This window comes from Squalius cephalus (assembly GCF_949319135.1).
Source record: "Squalius cephalus genome assembly, chromosome: 13".
NCBI classification, from domain to species: domain Eukaryota; kingdom Metazoa; phylum Chordata; class Actinopteri; order Cypriniformes; family Leuciscidae; genus Squalius; species Squalius cephalus.
The window spans coordinates 240,077-259,752 of record NC_137134.1 but is presented as its reverse complement, the minus strand read 5'-3'; the positions used below and the strand labels follow the sequence as shown (position 1 = coordinate 259,752).

At 38.8% G+C, this 19,676-nt stretch overlaps 1 long non-coding RNA gene across 1 annotated transcript; it reads right to left on the bottom strand.

Moving 5' to 3' along the window:
* Positions 1-2,312: 2,312 nt before the first annotated feature.
* On the bottom strand, positions 2,313-18,072 carry LOC307170370. The gene is made up of 3 exons (XR_013823363.1): positions 17,996-18,072; positions 10,715-10,797; positions 2,313-2,400 (listed from the first exon to the last, which is right to left on the bottom strand). It is a non-coding gene; the product is annotated as an uncharacterized lncRNA (long non-coding RNA).
* Positions 18,073-19,676: the final 1,604 nt, after the last annotated feature.

Sequence of the window (19,676 nt, the reverse complement as noted above, 5' to 3'; positions counted from 1 at the left end):
GGCGCTCCAGGTTAATGTCATGCGTTACCTCAAAGGAGCATCTGACCGTGAAGGTGGAAAAAGGCGCCGCACAGCTGAGAGGGACCCACAGCCGACCCCTTAAGCCTAGGCTGACTACTGACACCCCAGCATCACTGACAACTGCAACACTTTCTTTATCCTGCAGTCAGTAACACCAAGAAGCCAGAAGTGCCAGACTACACTCACCCAATCCACACTGTTCACTTCACGGATGGTGAGGTTGTTTGTCCTTTTATACAGGCGCACGTGGATTCACTGAAGATATGAGAACTTGGCAACTTTTTTTTAAACTTAATAAAACTGTCTAGAAATCATTTGGATGGTTAAACAACCTGTTCTGGTGAAATTGGTGACTTTCCCCGCACCCCCCAGCGTTCCCAGGCGGAAAACCAACCTTGCAACTTGAGGTCTACCGTCCCGGCAAGATAGAAATTGGAAGTCTCGTGAGAAGCAAGAACGAGCAAGAAACACGAACTGCTTTACGGCAATTCAACATAAACACACACGCCCCCCTCAATACTAGCTAGAATTATACAGCGACGATGGATCATTCACATGTTCCAGCGAAACAACAAAAGAGACGGTTAGAGAAGAAATTACTAGAGTTGCCGAGTTCTGCTTTAATGTCAAAATGTACATATTACACCTGGTACATATTACACCTGGTATTCTGCACTTTCTTTGATACCAAAGATCTCAATTACTTCATACACAATTTGCTGCTTATTTCATTGTTACAGTGCTTAACTATTCTATTTTTAAATATAACTTGTAAATCCTAGATTATACCTCTAATACTTGATATATGCACATTATCTGGTACCAAATATTCTACTTACCGTGACTTTAGTATTGGCTTATTTCATTCCGTCAGTGCTTAACGATTCTATTATAGTTTGTAAATCCTATTTCATACCTGATATTTGATATTGCACATTAACTACTAGTAAAATTCTACTTTCATTCCATCAGTGTGCTTAACTGTTTTTCTATTAAAAATAGCTTGGAAATCCTATTTCATATCTCTGATACTTGATATTGCACATTACCTGGTACCAAATATTCTACTTACTGTGTTAACATTTGCTTTTTTCATTCCGTCACAGTGCTTAACTGTTATTCTATTGTTAAATGTAGCTTGTAAATCCTTGTGCCACAGGTCAGCATTGCAGTTATAATGGTCTGTTCTACTACTGTTTTTACCTCAGTATTTTTATAGATACATTTTATATATTTATATATACACCAAGTTTTGTTTATCACAGATACAAGAGACACAGATCTTATTGCAGCACAGTGTAAATATTGTGCCCTAGGTCAGCAATGCCATTATAATGGTAGGCTATATTCTTCTCCAGAGCTTTACTCTAAATTATTACCACTTATCCTATTGTTAGAAATGGCTTGTAAATGTGATGTTATACCTTGATTTATTTGGTATCCTGCACATTCTTTGGTACCAAATATCCTCATTACTTGTTATAATGTTTACTGGTAATTATTTTCACCCCAGAGCTGACCTCTTTATATTAACAATTATTGAAAGTGTTATAATGTACTTGTAAGGCTGATTTGTTTAACCAAAATTTTATTGGAAACCTGCATGTTCTTTAGTGTGTGTATTATTTTTATATATAGGCTATATATATATATATATATATATGTAGGCTATATATATATTTTTTTGTTATTTATATTTCAGTGGTCTGACACATCTTGTTTAAATGACAGTTACTGTACTTTGAAATGTGGAATAAAAATGCCAAATGGATATTTGTCTGGTTTGAGCAATCATTATTCTTGATAAACTGCATGCTATAAATATTAAATATTATATATAGCCAGAATAAGTGGCGGCAGATCGCTCGAAAATAGCGCTTGCCTCCGGCGGGCCGCGGAAGGGCCGCCTTCAATATAAAGGCGGCGGAACGGTGGTTGGCCCGCGGGCCGGCCGCGGAACGAAGGCGGTAGGAAGGCGGCTGCCGCTTTTAAAAAGCGGCTGCCGCCGGCGGTGCGCCGTCCAACGTGTTTGCGATGTCGCCGTTCTGCCGCTTCTACTGCCGCCGGAGCGCCGACGGTGGGCCGCCGACTCATTGCTATCTGGGAAGATCTAAAACCTGGATGCTTCACACACACATTAAACCCCAAAGTTAAAGTTAACCTTTGACCTTTTGCATATAAAATGTCATCCCATAATTCATCCTCGAGTCTAAGGGGACTTTTGTGCCAAATGAAGTGCCATCAAGGCGTTCCTGAGATATTTCTCCAGATACCTTTGGTCTGAGGGGAGTCCTTCATGAAGCATGTGTTCAGACAGTCCTCTGAGGCGGTGCAGGCCAGCGGTGTCGGGGCGGAGCTCCTGCCACTCATCTTTCACCTCTGAAACAAACATGTCATACTGGTGTGTAGGTGTTCCTCATGCTTATTGGCTGACGTCTTTATTAAGATGTCTGTCATATTTCAGCAGCTCAGTGAGTGTCTCCTGCAGTATTAACCCACACTTACTGTGACTGCATGAGCTAGCCTAGATTGGTATAGGAGTTACACGGTTTCCTCACAGTGTTTTGGTTAAAACAAATAAGGCCAGTTCAGTATTTAGAGAGATCTCTCCTGGTAAATGGGCTCTCGGGGTTAGGGTTAGGTTAGGTTAGGGTTAGGGTTAGGGTTAGGGTTAGGTTACCCTAACACAGGGGTGGGCAATTAATTTTGACAAGGGGCCACATGAGAAACCTGAATCGTGTCAGAGGGCCACACCAACAATAACACTTAATTCTGCTCAGCTTTCTTCCATTGTACAATTCCCTTAATTATATATTATGAATAGCTGGTACTGGTAATCAGTAGAATAAAACTAAAATAAAATTCTGTTTATATTAGGCTAAGTGAAATTGTGGTGCGTAGGTCAAATAAAACAAAAACAATCACTGAATCAGTGCAATTTAATTTGAACTTGTTAATCTTCAAAAACAAAGAATAACAAAAGGTTTAGAGAAATGTAACAACACAGCAACTTGTAATGTTTTCCTCCTCATTTTACCTTTTCAGTACAATTAACACAGTCAGTTCTGGGCTTAAACAAGGGCAGCATGTTTATAGACATGTAATAAATTGTAATGTTTTCCTCCTCATTTTACCCTTTCAGTGAGAATAATCCAGTCTGTTCTGGGCTTGAACAAGGGCACTGAAATCTGGCTGCATGTCTGAGGTGGCTATACGAAGGACAGCTGAGAGGTGGTCATCAGTGATAGAAGATCTGTGTTTGGATTTGTTGAACTTCATCACTGAGAATGTCTGTTCACATACATAAGTAGATCCAAAGAGGACAAGAATCCTCTGAGCATGCCTCCTCGGGTGTGGGAAGTTCTCTTCTTTGAGGGAGGCATAAAAGTCCAGCAGTGAGGCTGACCTGAAGTGCTCTGCCAGAAGTGTGTCAGACTGCAGGTCAATCAGTTCCATCTGAACATCACTTGGAGCATTATCCACATTGCAGTTGAAGGGAGAAGAAACCATGTGCATTTCATTTTCTATAGCTTTGAAATCTTGAAATCGCCTTGAAAACTCTGCATGCAGTGCTTCTAACATGGGTGAGTACTTGTGGATGTGATCGGCTGATGGTGTGGCCTCCTTTAGTGTTGGCAAGTGGGTCAGAAGGTTGTCCTTCACTTGGCTTGAGATGAGCTGCAACTTCCTCATGAAAGCCTTCACTGCACTGTACATCTCATGCACAAAAAGGCCCTTGCACTGCAGTTTGACATTTAGTTCATTCATTAGTGCAGTTACATCTACAGCAAACCCGAGGTCTGCCACCCAGTCCTCATCAGAAAGCTCTGGGATGTCATGTCCTTTCTTCACACAGAAATCCTGAATCTGTTCTCTCAGGTCCCAGACACTTTTCAGTACCTTGCCTAGGCTGAGCCACCTGACAGGGCAGTGGTAGCTGATGTCACCATGTTCCATCTCATTTTCCTCCAAAAGAGCAACAAATTGTCTGTGATTTAATGCTCTCGCTCTGATGAAGTTAACTGTTTTAGTTACTGCATCAACAACATGGTTCATCTTTAACACTGTCTTACACAACACTTCCTGGTGGATAATACAATGCAAAAATGTCAATTTCTGCACAGGATTAAGTTCTGTCACTTTATCCTGCATTCTCTTTAAAAGACCGACATTTTTCCCAGTCAGATTTGGACAACCATCTGTTGTCACACCTGCCAGATTCTCCCATTTCAGTCCTAACTTGTCCAAACATTCATTTACCTCTTTGAATAAGTCATTACCAGTGGTTGTCCCTTTCATTGACTGCATGGATGCAAGCTCCTCCGTGACTGCAGTCATTCCACGTAAGAAGATGAGAAGCTGAGCGGTATCACGCACATCGCAGCTCTCGTCCAAAGCCAGAGAAAAACAGTCAAAGTCTGCAGCTCTGTTCTTCAGCTGAAGCTCCAAGTTTCCACCGATGTCCTCAACCCGCCTCGTCACAGTGCGTCGGGAGAGTGAGATGTTCTCAAACGCGTCCTTTTTCTCCGGGCACATCAGTGCAACCGAGTCCAATAAGCACTCCTTAATAAACTCTCCGTCCGAAAATGCCTTACTTTTTCTGGCGATTTTGTGAGAAATGACATAACTTGTCCTAACGGCTGCTTCTCTGGTGGTGTAAAGTTTTGTAAAAAGTCCTTGTTGAGTGTGCAGTTTTGCTAGCAACGCATAAGACACACTAGCGCGCTCTTTTTCAGACAGATTTCTGTATTTTTCCTCGTGTTTAGTCGTGTAGTGCCGATTCAAATTGTACCAATTTTACCAATGTCAAATCTTTTAACACAGCGACCTGTGTACCGCAAATCAAGCACACAGCGTTACCTTTAATTTCTGTGAAGAAGTACTTGGCAGTCCATGTCTTGTTAAAAACACGACATTCATTATCAACTTTTCTTTTCTTAGCGTGTGCTGACATTTTGAGGGTAACACCACTTGTTGCTATTCAACTTCACTGTCGCCTGGCAACAGAGCGCGAGCCTCCGCTGAGTGCGCGCGCATTCCGCGCAACTCCCCAAACAGATCTTCGGATGCGGAGGCGCGCGCGCGCTGTTAAGACGAATCTGCCCGAGCAGACGGATATTACTTTTTTTATTACCTTCGCGCTCATGCGGACGCGTCGAGTTTGACTGCAGTGTCTTCTATTCTATGCGCCTTATAATCCGGTGCGCCTTATAGTGCGGAAAATACGATAGATATTTTTATAATCTATGTTGGGCCGGGGCCGGACAGGGACACACAAAGGGCCGGATGTGGCCCGCGGGCCGTAATATGCCCAGGTCTGCCCTAACACTTGGTCTGGGCCACAGTCATTACAGTTCTTCTCAGTGCTTTGGCACATTTCTCAGATCAGAAGTGAAACTCTACAATAAACCCGACTTGTTCAACCTCCACATCATCTGGTCACTTCATAAAAGCAATTTCTCTTTTCAAGATATTGTAATTTGACACATTCATGCAGATGATTATGAACAACTGTCTGCTGTTGATCCCAATGTGTTATTACTGGTTCTCTGGTGAATAGTCTGACCGCCCAAAACATCGAGGCATTCGTTTGTTGCATACGTCTCTACACGCTAAATGGTTGCCACAATCTGTCAGCATATTTATTCTACATGTCTGTTAGACTTTATTTTTGTAAATATGTCCTGAACTGATATCTGTGATGATCTGGATGAGGATCTGTGGCCCGACAGACAGGAACGATCTGTGATGATCTGCAATGCTGTACAACAGTATTTTCTTTTTCTTCACAGTTTCTCTACAGTTCAAGACACAAATGTGAATCATTATCTAATCTCTTGCAATCAATCTCCCAAATACATTAATGTGCAAGGGCGTCACTTTGTGTTGAAAAGTGGCGGGGACATTTAGGGGCTCATATTAGGGCTGTGACGAAACACGAGTCACAAGAACAAGACAAGCAATATTCATAGAGGAAATAGGCTATTCGACTGGGGAGTCCTTTGAGCATTAAACTCTTAATTTCCTGCATTCGGGAGACCAATTTATGGTGGAAATGTCTTTATTTATATGAAGGGAAACAAATTCATGTGGCCAGTGACAAATCAGAACATATAAATATTATCAAATATTAAATATAGTAGCTTGTTTTTTTATTTTTTATTTTTTTTAGCCTAAGCTACTTTTCATTTCATGTTTTCTTACTGTGCAAGTAAACCTTTCTCATATCATGTTTATTTGTTATTAAACATTTCTTGTTGAAAGCTAATTGTCAGAAAACTTTTACCGAACGCTTCCATCATCCCCAGTGTAAACGACACCTATGGTAATGTGTGTAACTGTGTACTGAAGAAACTCATATGCCTCGTGCAGAAAGATGCAGCCTCCTGCATATATAATCATTGTAATTCAAGCCTCAGTCATAGTTTACATCAGAAAACACTGTTACTGACAGCATGTTGAACACATCAACTGATAGACCAAACACACATGTTCACTGACACAAAGCTTTATAGTCAGGGGGCCAATTCTGAAAAGGGCTTCCGTTAAGACTTTTGCGGACATGTTTTGGTACAAGCTGTCACCCTATTTTTTTAGTTAGAAGACACCCATAGGTAAGATATTAGGGTGGTTGTCAAGCTGAATTTTTTTGTGTGTGACTTGTACAAGCAATTTCAGGCCAATTTTTTGGTTTCCTGCTCAACACGACATGCCAACAGTAAATGTTGAATATCTCCACAACCACAAGGACCATATTCATAAAAATGGTATCAAATGAAAGCCAACACTCATGGGATGTCTGCTGAAGTGTCAGAATGAACATTTATTGTACAGTGTAAGAGACAACAGAACTAGAACATGAAAAAAACTATCTCCGCCTAAAGAGAACCAGTTTTCAAAGTGAATATCAGCTTGGAAACATAACCTAGTATCCCAAAACCTCTATCAATCAGTACCCATATCTATGGGAATGAGTCAAGCCAAGTTTAAAGCTTGTAGGGAGAGACAGTGCAATGCTGCACAAGTTATAATACTTTAATGTCAAGGCGGAAATTTAGAACTGTAGATGATGGTCTATGGTGCTATTTGACTTAATTAGTGTACCAGGTTGTAACACAAATTATATTACATTCACATATCACTATAGTTATTAATTCCATCCTAACAAAACTGCTCTCTCACTTCTTTAGGGTTGGGGGTTAGTAACTAGTTAGTAGTAATAACTATGTAATAGTCGAATGGCAAAGGTATGTTTTTCCCCATCAAAGCAGTGGCTCTCAGGTTGGCAGAGGTTGGCTCTCAGGTTGTCAGTCTCATCCCTTTGAGACTGAATGGATTGAATAAGCAAGGTCAAGCTAAGCGCAATGCAAATAATGGTGTTTGTCTATTATATTGCAAAAATATTGCACAATATTATACTACAATAATCTCCAGAAAGAGCACAAAGACACCACTTCCTGAAAAATCACTTCAATCAAAGGGCTTTATCTTGGCTGTATTTTCCATATTTGTCTTGACAAATGAAACATTTTTCCCAATCAATATCTCTTCCTATTTGTTTTTCTTTGGACGCTAGGCTTACAGCTCCCTCTGGATCCATGTTATCTCATCTGAAGGCAAAGACATTTTTCACTACACTAGTCTGATTGGTTTCTGAGTGGATCACTACAATGTCCTCTGACATAAGCTGAGGGCTTTGCTATCTAACAAACTTATTAATGCTTTTAGCTATAGCAGACTGTAAAATAGGCTGCTGTGCAGCAAATAAATTAAAAACATAATATTTCCATTACACATCTGCACAAAACTTAATTTACCTATTAGTAAGTAAGCTAGTAATTATGAAAGTAAATTAGCCTAGCTATACACTCACCTAAAGGATTATTAGGAACACCTGTTCAATTTCTCATTAATGCAATTATCTAATCAACCAATCACATGGCAGTTGCTTCAATGCATTAAGGGGTGTGGTCCTGGTCAAGACAATCTCCTGAACTCCAAACTGAATGTCAGAATGGGAAAGAAATGTCATTTAAGCAATTTTGAGCGTGGCATGGTTGTTGGTGCCAGACGGGCCGGTCTGAGTATTTCACAATCTGCTCAGTTACTGGGATTTTCACGCACAACCATTTCTAGGGTTTACAAAGAATGGTGTGAAAAGGGAAAAACATCCAGTATGCGGCAGTCCTGTGGGCGAAAATGCCTTGTTGATGCTAGAGGTCAGAGGAGGATGGGCCGACTGATTCAAGCTGATAGAAGAGCAACTTTGACTGAAATAACCACTCGTTACAACCGAGGTATGCAGCAAAGCATTTGTGAAGCCACAACACACACAACCTTGAGGCGGATGGGCTACAACAGCAGAAGACCCCACCGGGTACCACTCATCTCCACTACAAATAGGAAAAAGAGGCTACAATTTGCACAAGCTCACCAAAATTGGACAGTTGAAGACTGGAAAAATGTTGCCTGGTCTGATGAGTCTCGATTTCTGTTGAGACATTCAGATGGTAGAGTCAGAATTTGGCGTAAACAGAATGAGAACATGGATCCATCATGCCTTGTTACCACTGTGCAGGCTGGTGGTGGTGGTGTAATGGTGTGGGGGATGTTTTCTTGGCACACTTTAGGCCCCTTAGTGCCAATTGGGCATCGTTTAAATGCCACAGCCTACCTGAGCATTGTTTCTGACCATGTCCATCCCTTTATGACCACCATGTACCCATCCTCTGATGGCTACTTCCAGCAGGATAATGCACCATGTCACAAAGCTCGAATCATTTCAAATTGGTTTCTTGAACAGGACAATGAGTTCACTGTACTAAAATGGCCCCCACAGTCACCAGATCTCAACCCAATAGAGCATCTTTGGGATGTGGTGGAACGGGAGCTTCGTGCCCTGGATGTGCATCCCACAAATCTCCATCAACTGCAAGATGCTATCCTATCAATATGGGCCAACATTTCTAAAGAATAAGGGTGTCACGATTTCGATTTTAAATCGAAATCGATCGAAATGAATGCTTAATCTCGATTATCGAATAAAAAAATGGAATCGTCGATGCTGCCACGCCCCCATGTCACGGCAGCTCGGCTTGCCTGTAATAGGTAAAACTCCTTTTCTCGAGAATATTGAAGCCTTTATTTTAAAACACATTGCAGCTGCACAGCGAGAGCAACATATCTCGTCTGAGCGAGCTGATTGTCTGTGCTGCGGCAACTGCATGAACCTATGGCGAGTTAGCAGTGGCGTACGGTCCAATGGGAGCGCATGGCGCCCTGCCAAACTCGAGCGTGCCAATTTGGACGTGACTGGAGAGTATAATTCACAAAAAACTCGCCAAAGGATTTTAGGTTTAAATCGACTGAAGCGAAGTACCTGATATGAGCGAAATAGCACGGCAAGGCAAAGCAGTACTCGTTCCCTTATCTCTAAGGGAACCGAGGTTACGCAATAACCAAGTAGCCTACGTTCCCTTACGAGAACGTTCTCTCGTACTGCGTTGCAAACGCTGTGGGAAACCAATTTAAAACGCCGTGCTATTCGCCTGTGACTGCTCTGAGGAGTCCAGGGAGCCCCGGGACTATAATAGCCAGGTAATAGGTTATATTGTTTAAGTTTCCAATTGACTGAAGATATAAGTTATTGTTACATTATGTTGTTAATAAACGTTTTAAATTTGACAATGTAGTGTGTGGTATTGCGAACAAAGGTCAGATATTATCATATTGCATAAAAGTCTTAAAATGGCATAGCTTGTGCTTTCAGTTTATTTTTTTAAAATCGAGAATCGAATCGAACCGTGACTTTAGAATCGTAAATGTAATCGAATCGAGGATTTGGAGAATCGTGACACCCTTACTAAAGAATGCTTTCAGCACCTTGTTGAATCAATGCCACATAGAATTAAGGCAGTTCTGAAGGCGAAAGGGGGTCAAACACAGTATTAGTATGGTGTTCCTAATAATCCTTTAGGTGAGTGTATGTCTGGTAAGTATATAGCTAGTTGGAAAACAGTTTAGCTTACCTGTTTCTGGCAACATTTGATGGTAGAATGGTAGAATCTTGAGGTAAATGTTTGTGTAGACAAATAGATTCAAGTTAATCTGTTGTGTGATTGTGTGATTCACTCCTTTATAAAGTTTTGTTCAGACTGTACTGTTGACACCTGCTGTGATCATCTTCTCTGGATCTGCTGCCTCAATCTGCTGCCAAATCACAGCTGCGCTGACACAACAGTGCCCCTTGTGGTGTGATACTCTTGTGGTATTTATTGATTATTATTTTGTAATGATCATGCTTGCACATAAGTTGGATTATATTGCACATTTGCCCAAAATTACAGTAGGTAACATGGAAGAATACTTGTACCAAAAAGTGTCCGACAAAGTTTTAATATCAGTTTTGGCCCCCTGACTATTACTCTGAGAGAAGACTTTGGGCTTTAGCAGATAATCCCCTGTTTGCTGCTGTTTGAACACACTGGTTTGAGAAACCCTCTCAGTGTTAAGGGTGATTAATGAAATGTACCAGAGCCACTGAGAAAAGCTGTAATACACTATTGATTTCACACATTGTGTCAAGCCGTTTATTCACCTTATTACCTCGCTGGTGTTGCCAAATCAAATATTATTGAAACTTTAGAGATGTAGAAGAGAGCCTGAACGTGTTAAAATGTAAAATATTTCTTACCCAATAGTTCAGTGAGGCTGAGGAGGCTGAGGAGGATCAGGAGACTCAGTGTCCTCCGGCTCTTTATCCCACCTGCCATCATTCTGCAAAACATTGAACACTTCTTATTATCACAGTAGCGATGCATCGACCCTTTCCAGTTACTACTGCAGCTTAACATCTGGTGGTGGGGTGGTGGGGTGGTGGGGGGGTGGGGGGGGGGGGGGGTGGGGGGGGGTGTTATGTGGCAAAGGGCCAGAGGTCGGACTCAGACCCATCCAGCACCGCACGAGTCGGCTGTTTTAGGTGAACAATCTGGAGCTGGCTCCCGTCTGAGATCCAACAAATCACCCTTACACTAATTACTGTTACTAATTGTTAATTACAGTATGTCCGTATAGAGTGGTGATATTATTTATTAACCATACTGTTTCATTTCATTAGTAGGGTGTTAGGTAACACTTTATAATAATGGTCCGTCATTAATTAGTAACTGTGCAGGAAGTAATGCAGGACTAATGAGTAGTTCTACATTAACACTTCAGCTACTACTATTAACTAATATGGAAACAAGCTTAACTAATCAGTAGGTAATATCGAATTTAGGAGATACTTCATTATTATGTAATCAATAATTACTTAATGAGATAAGCATCATTAATAACTATTAACTAACTGACTAATTATTAAGAATATTATATTGTGTGTCTGAGACATAATCAGTCATATATTTTTACTCTGAATGTAGTCATAAAATACATCACTAATTACTCAAGTGTTGCCTAGTCACTATGCAGGAACTACTAGTGACCTGGACCATTATTTTAAAGTAAAAAAGATGTTTCCACTTTAAAATAATGGTCCAGATCACAAGTAGTCCTTGAAGAGTGACTAGGCAACACTTGAGTAATTAGTGATGTATTTTATAACCACGTTGAGAGTAAAAAAAAAAGACAATTGCTAACGTCTCAGCCACGTTAATGCTGGTAAGTAATTATACTAATTAATAATTAGTAATTAATTAGTAATTATTTATAATTTGCCATAATTACCTATTAGTTCTTAATGATGCCAATATCGTTCAGTAATTATTGATTACCTAATAAGGAACTATCTTAGTCCTAAATTCGATATTACCTACTGATTAGTTAAGCTTGTTTCCATATTAGTTAATAGTAGTAGCTGAAGTGTTAATGTAGAACTACTAATTAGTCCTGCATTACTTCCTGCACAGTTACTAATTAATGATGGACTATTATTCTAAAGTGTTACCGGGTGTTATTTTGTAACCATCTTGTATTTTGTCTTGCAGATGAAAAATCTTGCAGCTTTATTTCCAGCAAAAGCTAAGACTGTAACTCAGGCAGTGAGCCGTGCTGAAAGAGCCGCTCTCGGGAAGGACGGATCTATGAAATCCAGATACCTCTAAAGAGCCAAAATGATCCAGTACCTGACACCACAACCCAAACTAAACACCCTTAACTTCTCTTTAAACAAGCATTTTCTCGTCACTGGGGAGGTGTGCGGCCTCCAGGTTGTTACTATTAATGCTTTAACCCCCTGAGGTCGGCTATCGCGCCGGCGCGATAGGCTCGTTTTTTTCCGTATGAGTGCAAAAAAAAAATAAAAAAAAAATATTATTTTTTATCTTATATGCTTGTGTTATACATCAATCGATCCTGTTTAGTGTGTATTTTTTTGTGTATGCTCATAATAAAAACAAAGTGTTGTGCTTTTCGCCAAATAAAGAAAAATAAACAGATGATGCGAGTTCTGCCTACTCTCCGTCAGTGAAGTCAATTCTGAAACGCGTCCGAAAATGAACTGTAACTCAGCGAATACTCAGTCAAACAGGCATACAGACACACAGGCATGAAGCTTGAATTCTCTTCTTTTAAATGAAGTAATTTTTATAAAAAACAAATATTCACAGTTTATGTAATATGTATGCAAAGAGAGAGATGTCAGTCGTTCTCATCTCAGCTAATTAAGTTTTAATGTGCTCCGCCCACGGAGAGCGCGCGCTATTCAAACGCAAATGTGAGGCGATCCAAACAAACCTGTGAAACGCCCACATCAGCTGGATAACACACACCGCGAGTTCACTTTCAGACTTATGTACTTTACGATGCTGTGAGGAATAATACTATCTTGATAATAATCCTGCAAAAATTTACCTCAGAAGTTCTGGAAGTATCATTTCGAGGAGCAAACGGATCCCGCTGAGGAATTAGGTCAGTTCTGTTTGCTTTGTTCTAATCGGAATGAATGAACGCAAAGATGCGTGCTGTTGTGGAGCTACTACAGCTGGCAAAAATACTGTTTAAATATTGATCGCGTTTCTATGAATGAACGCACAGATGTGCGCTGTTGTGGAGCTACTACAGCTGGCAAAAATACTGTTTTAATATGAATCGCGTTTCTGTGTATGAATGAACGCACAGATGCGCGCTGTTGTGGAGCTACTACAGCTGGCAAAAATACTGTTTAAATATGAATCACGTTTCTATGAATGAATGAACGCACAGATGCGCGCTGTTGTGCAGCTACTACAGCTGGCAAAAATACTGTTTAAATATGAATCGCGTTTCTATGAATGAATGAACGCACAGATGCGCGCTGTTGTGCAGCTACTACAGCTGGCAAAAATACTGTTTTAATATGAATCGCGAATACAAAGAAAGATTACACTGGAAATATTGTTACAATTTTAAATGTTGTTGTAATTGTATAACCTTAAAAAAAAAAAAAAAAAAAAAAAAAATATATATATATATATATATATATATATATATATATATATATATATATATATATATAAGGATAGATGTAAACAAAATCTTAAAAGGTCATTATGAGCCTTCTCTTTAAATAATTTTATTATGCTTTATTAGTGACACATTTGGGAAGAGAATATATTCCAAATCTGAAAATACAGTATGAGAACAATTAACTGCACAATTACTAGAAATGTTTACCTTGGATATTGTACAATTTGCAAGCAAAATTTGTGAAAAAAACAACAAACCAGTTATATATTGTCCTTGCATTCTTGTGGCTCAGTCACACACCTGAATGAAAGGCTCATTACGTATGCAGCCTCATTATGCGGGCCCCATTGACTCCACAGGTGTGAATCACGCCCACCCGCATATGGCCTTTCCAAACAAAAAGTGTTTTACAAGATTTAAATCAATGTATTGTGTTATGTGAATGATTAGGCAGGATGATTTTCACATAATTTTGAAGAAAAAATTCTAGGCAACGTCATCCATTAGTCAAAAGTCTTATTTACATATATTTAGAATGTGTTTTATGGCCTTATTTCAGAAACTTTAGTTTTTTGTTTTTGAAAAAACCATGCATAAACATTATTCTATCAAAAATACAAACATGTACATGCAAGTTGTTCACATATTATGGTAGCCCTGTTTGTGCTAAATAGAGTGAATTTACACCTTTGCCATTAATATGTTTATAAGCAACTGAAAAAAGCACAAATGTCAGGGCATGTCAGAACATCTCAAGGACCCCAAAAACCCCTCAGACCCCAGAGGGTTAACATTACATTTATGATCATTTGTGATGTTACTACCAGTTTTACACATGCTCGATTAATACTTTTATGACCACTGTAGAAACTGTATGGTAGTTGTGCTCTTTAAAAAGCCTCTGCACTGGCTTGTCCGTTAAAACATAAAGCCCAGAGGTGAGAGCTGTTAAACAGACTGACAGATGATTTAAAGGGTTAGTTCACCCAAAAATGAAAGTTCTGTCAGTAATTACTCTCCCTCATGTTGTTCCAACCCCGTAAGACCTTCGTTCATCTTCGGAACACAAATTAAGATATTTTTTATTAAATCTGAGAGCTGGATCACTCCTCCATAGGCTTCTCGAGTTAGTTCATGTTGTAAATCTAGGCAGCGCGTCTGTGTTGTAGTCACACGCATCACACACATGACCAGCGTCGGCCAATAGTGAGCATGCGTGTGACGTGCAACACAGACGCGCTGCGCAGATTTACTACATGAACTCACTCGAGGCCCAGAGAGAAGGAAATCAATAGTGCAATAAAGTCGTTATTTTAGTTTTTTTTTATGCGCACAAAAAGTATTCTGGTCGCTTGATAAACTTAAGATTGAGCCACTGTATTCACTTGGACTATATTAACGATCTCTTTAATAACTTTTCTGGGCCAGCAAGCTTCATTCCCTTAGAAGCCTATGGAGGAGTGATCAGCTCTCAGCAGGGCCGGAGTGGGGCCACTTTTCAGCCCGGGAGTTTCAGGCCCAAGACCGGCCCACTTTTTCCATGGTGGAATTCCAAATTAGCACTTTTTTAAAATTGGATAAATGAAGCAACAGTTCAGCTCGTACTATTGTGTAGTTAATATTAATACCATGGGTTAACAAATAATGTAAAGGTTAAATAATAATTCACTTAGACTTCATAAGAAGCATAAGAAGCAATTGCAACTTTTTCACACAATTCTGACGTTATATTTCGCAATTCTGACTTTATATTTCGCAATTCTGACTTTATATTTCGCAATTCTGACTTTATAACACACAATTGCTACTTTATATCACACAATTCTGACTTTATATCTTGCAGTTCTGACTTTATAAGCAATTGCGACTTTATTTCACACAATTCTGACTTTATAATTTGCAATTCTGACTTTATAACACGTTTTATGATTTTATATCACACAATTCTGACTCTATATCTGGCAGTTCTGACTTTATAAGCAATTGCGACTTTATATCACACAATTCTGACTTTATATTTCGCAATTCTGACTTTATAACACGCAATTGCTACTTTATATCACACAATTCTGACTTTATATCTTGCAGTTCTGACTTTATAAGCAATTGCGACTTTATTTCACACAATTCTGACTTTATATTTCGCAATTCTGACTTTATAACACGTTTTATGACTTTATATCACACAATTCTGACTCTATATCTTGCAGTTCTGACTTTATAAGCAATTGCGACTTTATTTCAGGCAGTTCTGATTTTATATCTTGCAATTCTGACTTTATAAGAAGCAATTGCGACTTTATATCACGCAATTCTGACTCTATATCTCACAATTCTTTATAACACGCAATTGCAACTTTATTTCAGGCAATTCTGACTTTATATCTCACAATTCTGACTTTTTAACACGCAATTGCGACTTTATTTCAGGCAATTCTGACTTTATATCTCGCAATTCTGAGAAAAAAAGTCAGAATTGCGAGATGTAAACTCGAGATAAAAAGTCGCAATTATCTTTTAAAATGTTTTATTCTGTGGCGGAAACAAAGCTGCATACCTCATGGCCTCTTCCTCCCATCCATCCTCCCTGACGAGTACCGTTACGGCCGGCCCAGCTATCAATAGGCGCCGGCGGAGCCGCGGTATAGCCTCCCTGAGAAAACGTTTTGAAAAGACGGGCTATGGACCCAACCATTTCTATAGGAGGGGAGGGGAGAACTCCCTCACATGGTACAACCCATGCTGAGTTGCGCGCTGTGGTGGCAGAATGCGGAACGTGTGTATCCTAACTAATGTGACATTGAAATGTAAAAAAAAAAAAAAAAAAAAAAAATCCTCGACCGGCCCAAAAGTGAAGCGGCCCACCGGGAATACTCCCGATTCTCCCGATTACCCACTCCGGGCCTGGCTCTCAGATTTCATCAAAAATATATTAATTTGTGTTCTGAAGATGAACGAAGGTCTTACGGGGTCATTTTTGGGTGAACCAACCCTTTAACCCCCATAAGGTCTTCGTTTCCTGTTTACAAATCTGGTCTTTGGTGTCTATATGACCCCAACAATTGATAGAGAAATTGTACAAAAAATATACATTTTTAATTATACAAATTATATATGTTTTTTTGTTTGTTTACTTCTCATCTATTCATTAATTTTGTGTTTTGGGGGATATGAAGTACTTTTTTACCTATTTACTTCAAAATTCCTCAACTACACCATTAGCATACATATGAAATATAATTTTTTTATGAAAAAAACACATTAATGATGATCAAATTTAACTATGAGTTGTTTCTGGATATTGATCTAGGTGTTAGATGCATAATTCTGCCATCTGCTGGTTAGATGTTTTTTTGTAGCTAATATAGTTTTAGCCACAAAGTGTAATTACCATATCCTTACAGCAGAGGCCCCATAGAGATCCATTCATTTTTCTGGATGTGACTTAATGCTCTTATAATAGCTTTTTTTTATGAATTACATATTTAAACATTTTAAAATACATTAAATCAGTATTTTGTCAAAGTTTAGAATTTTTTGTTGTTGTTGTTTGAGGTCTTTTGAAGTGTCTTGTTATTGCAATAATGCTATATAAATTTGCAATAATATCTTTATTGCTTGTTTGTGTTTGTCTCTCTGTGTGTATTTGATCTGTGTGTAGTCATGTTCTTTCCACTTTGCATTTGTGCTCTCATACCATACCTTCATTTATGTGTGAAATTTTTTAGATTTATGCAGAAATTATTGATTTTATTTCACAATTTCAGTAAAAATGATCTCTATTGCAGTCACACCCTTTCTCTGTCTATGTGTGTATTTGTGTCTGTGTCTGTGTAGGCGCATATGTGTGTGTGATAATGTTCATTCCACATTGCATTAGTGCTCTAGTACCAGGCCTTCATTTATGTGTGAAAATTTTCAGATTTATGCTGGAATTATTGATTTTATTTGTCAATTTCTATAAAAATGCTTTATTTTGGAGTCAGACCTGTGTGTGTGTGTGTGTTTGTGTGCGCGAACATGTGTGTGTGCAAGTGGTCATGTTTGTTCCACATGTCATTTGTGCTCTAGTACCAGGACTTCATTGTGGTATTGAAATTTTCAGATTTATTCTGGATTTATAGATTTTTTTTGACAAATGAAAAATAAAAAACATTTTTTCTTCGATTTTCCCATTCATTTCAATGTGGGGTCATATTGACCCCAAGGGACAGAAGTGTGACTTTTTTTTTTTACATACCTTTAGAACGACCGAATCAAGCCCAGTTTTTTTCTGTGTGTATAGATAGGTAATGTAGAAAAAGTCACCAAATTTTATTCCACTGAGATGAAGGGAACCATTTTTTTTTATTAAAGAAAAGTCGCTTGGGGTCATATAGACCCCAAAGCCCAATTGAGGGTTAACAGCTAAAAGGCAGAAGAAAACAATAATCAGTAAACAAAGATGTTCTCATAAATCTTAATCAGAGCACTCATTCAACATTGAGCAAAGAAACATCATTAACTATATCCACTAATATCCATAACTTACCCAAATATTGCGTCCGGTGTTCAACCAACGGGGAAAGATGGGCACTGTAAGGTGCAGTCGGACTCTCTGCAGCAAACACAGGGACAGACTGAGCAGGGCTTCATCCAGGCCTCTTATATGCTCAGGTGTTGCCTGACAGGTGAAGGCTGAGTCCCGCCCCCTAGGACTGGGCAGGAAGGAGGATATTCAACAGAGTCACTGCTATCACCAGTCCATCTGTTATCTCACTCGTACAGCTACAGCTGCTGTGTGCTGGGCTGCTACAGGAGGGCTGTGGAAGGACTTTCATCAACTCATTCACATTTGTGATGAGGTAAAGATATGCATCTTCTGAAACTGCTGGTCCTGAGTTTTATTCAGGAACCCAATGACTGCATCAGTCCAACACATTCAGTCCTGCTGGGAATCAAACCATGTTACTCTGCTTTTAGACCATGCAACATGTCTCCCCTCGACACAACAGCAGAAGCCAAAGGGACTCTTCTTTCTTCCAGAAGGGTTTCATCAACACACTCGCAAATAAAATGTGTATTTAACATCCACAACTTTTGTGAGAGTATACTGTAATGCAGAGATAAAGTTATGCTCCCAAACGATTATTAATAGTAATAACTCGCTTTATAAAGCACCTTTTATAACACAGTTACAAAGTGTCTCACAATAAAACACATTTTAAACAAAGAGACAGTAATTTGAGGTGACTTTCCCTTTAATTGTCTCCTAAACTGTACAACTAACATACTGTACATGGTGATAGTCGTGGCCATTGTGATTCCTTTGACATTTTGAGCAAACCTCTGAAAGCAAAGACTTCATGAGAGTTAAAATATCAGTAAATAGTAAAAGTTATTTGAGGTTTAATTTTCTCCTAAAGGGTCCAGTGAAACGCACACAGGGATGAAAGATTTTGAAATCTTATCTAACGTTAATTAAAACAATAAACAAGAGAATTTACTAGGGCTGGGTAAAAAATATTGATTTCTCGATTTTAATCGATTCTCATTTTTACGAACCAATATCGATTCTTAAATCCCAAGAATCGATTAGTCATCCTGTTTTCAGTTGATGAATGAATGTAACATATAGCGCGCATCCCATCCAATAAATCACAATAATCTTTGTGCTTTGTTCCTATTGATATGAAACAAAGTCTCAGATTTCAAACTACGTCCATTTTCTTACGAAATTCAAAAACATAATTACAGTTTTTCAACCGTGGAAAGACGTCAGTAAAACAGCTTGTAAACAATGTCATGTAACGTCACATTTACCTCAGAAAAAACATCCAGTGACCATAAACTCATTACTCAGCGAGAAAAATTAACTCTGGAGCATTTTGTTAAATATATGCACCATATTACATATTCATTATAATTTTTAATGTTCTTCAATATTTAATGCATGTTTGAATAAATCTGGCAAGTTTTTATGACAGCCACCATTTAAATGTTTATATTTCATATAACTTTATTATTATGAAAATAAATAAAAGTGTAATTTAAGTGTTTGTATACAAATCAGTTAATTTTTACCTTCAATATTATAGTAGGCTAATGAAGCCTATAGGCTACAACTGACTCCCATAGTTTACAATAATAGTGAAGAGATTTGTTTTCCTTGAGAAGCCATGTGTTGTACCTGATATCCACAATAATCAATATTGAATCGAATCGAATCAAAA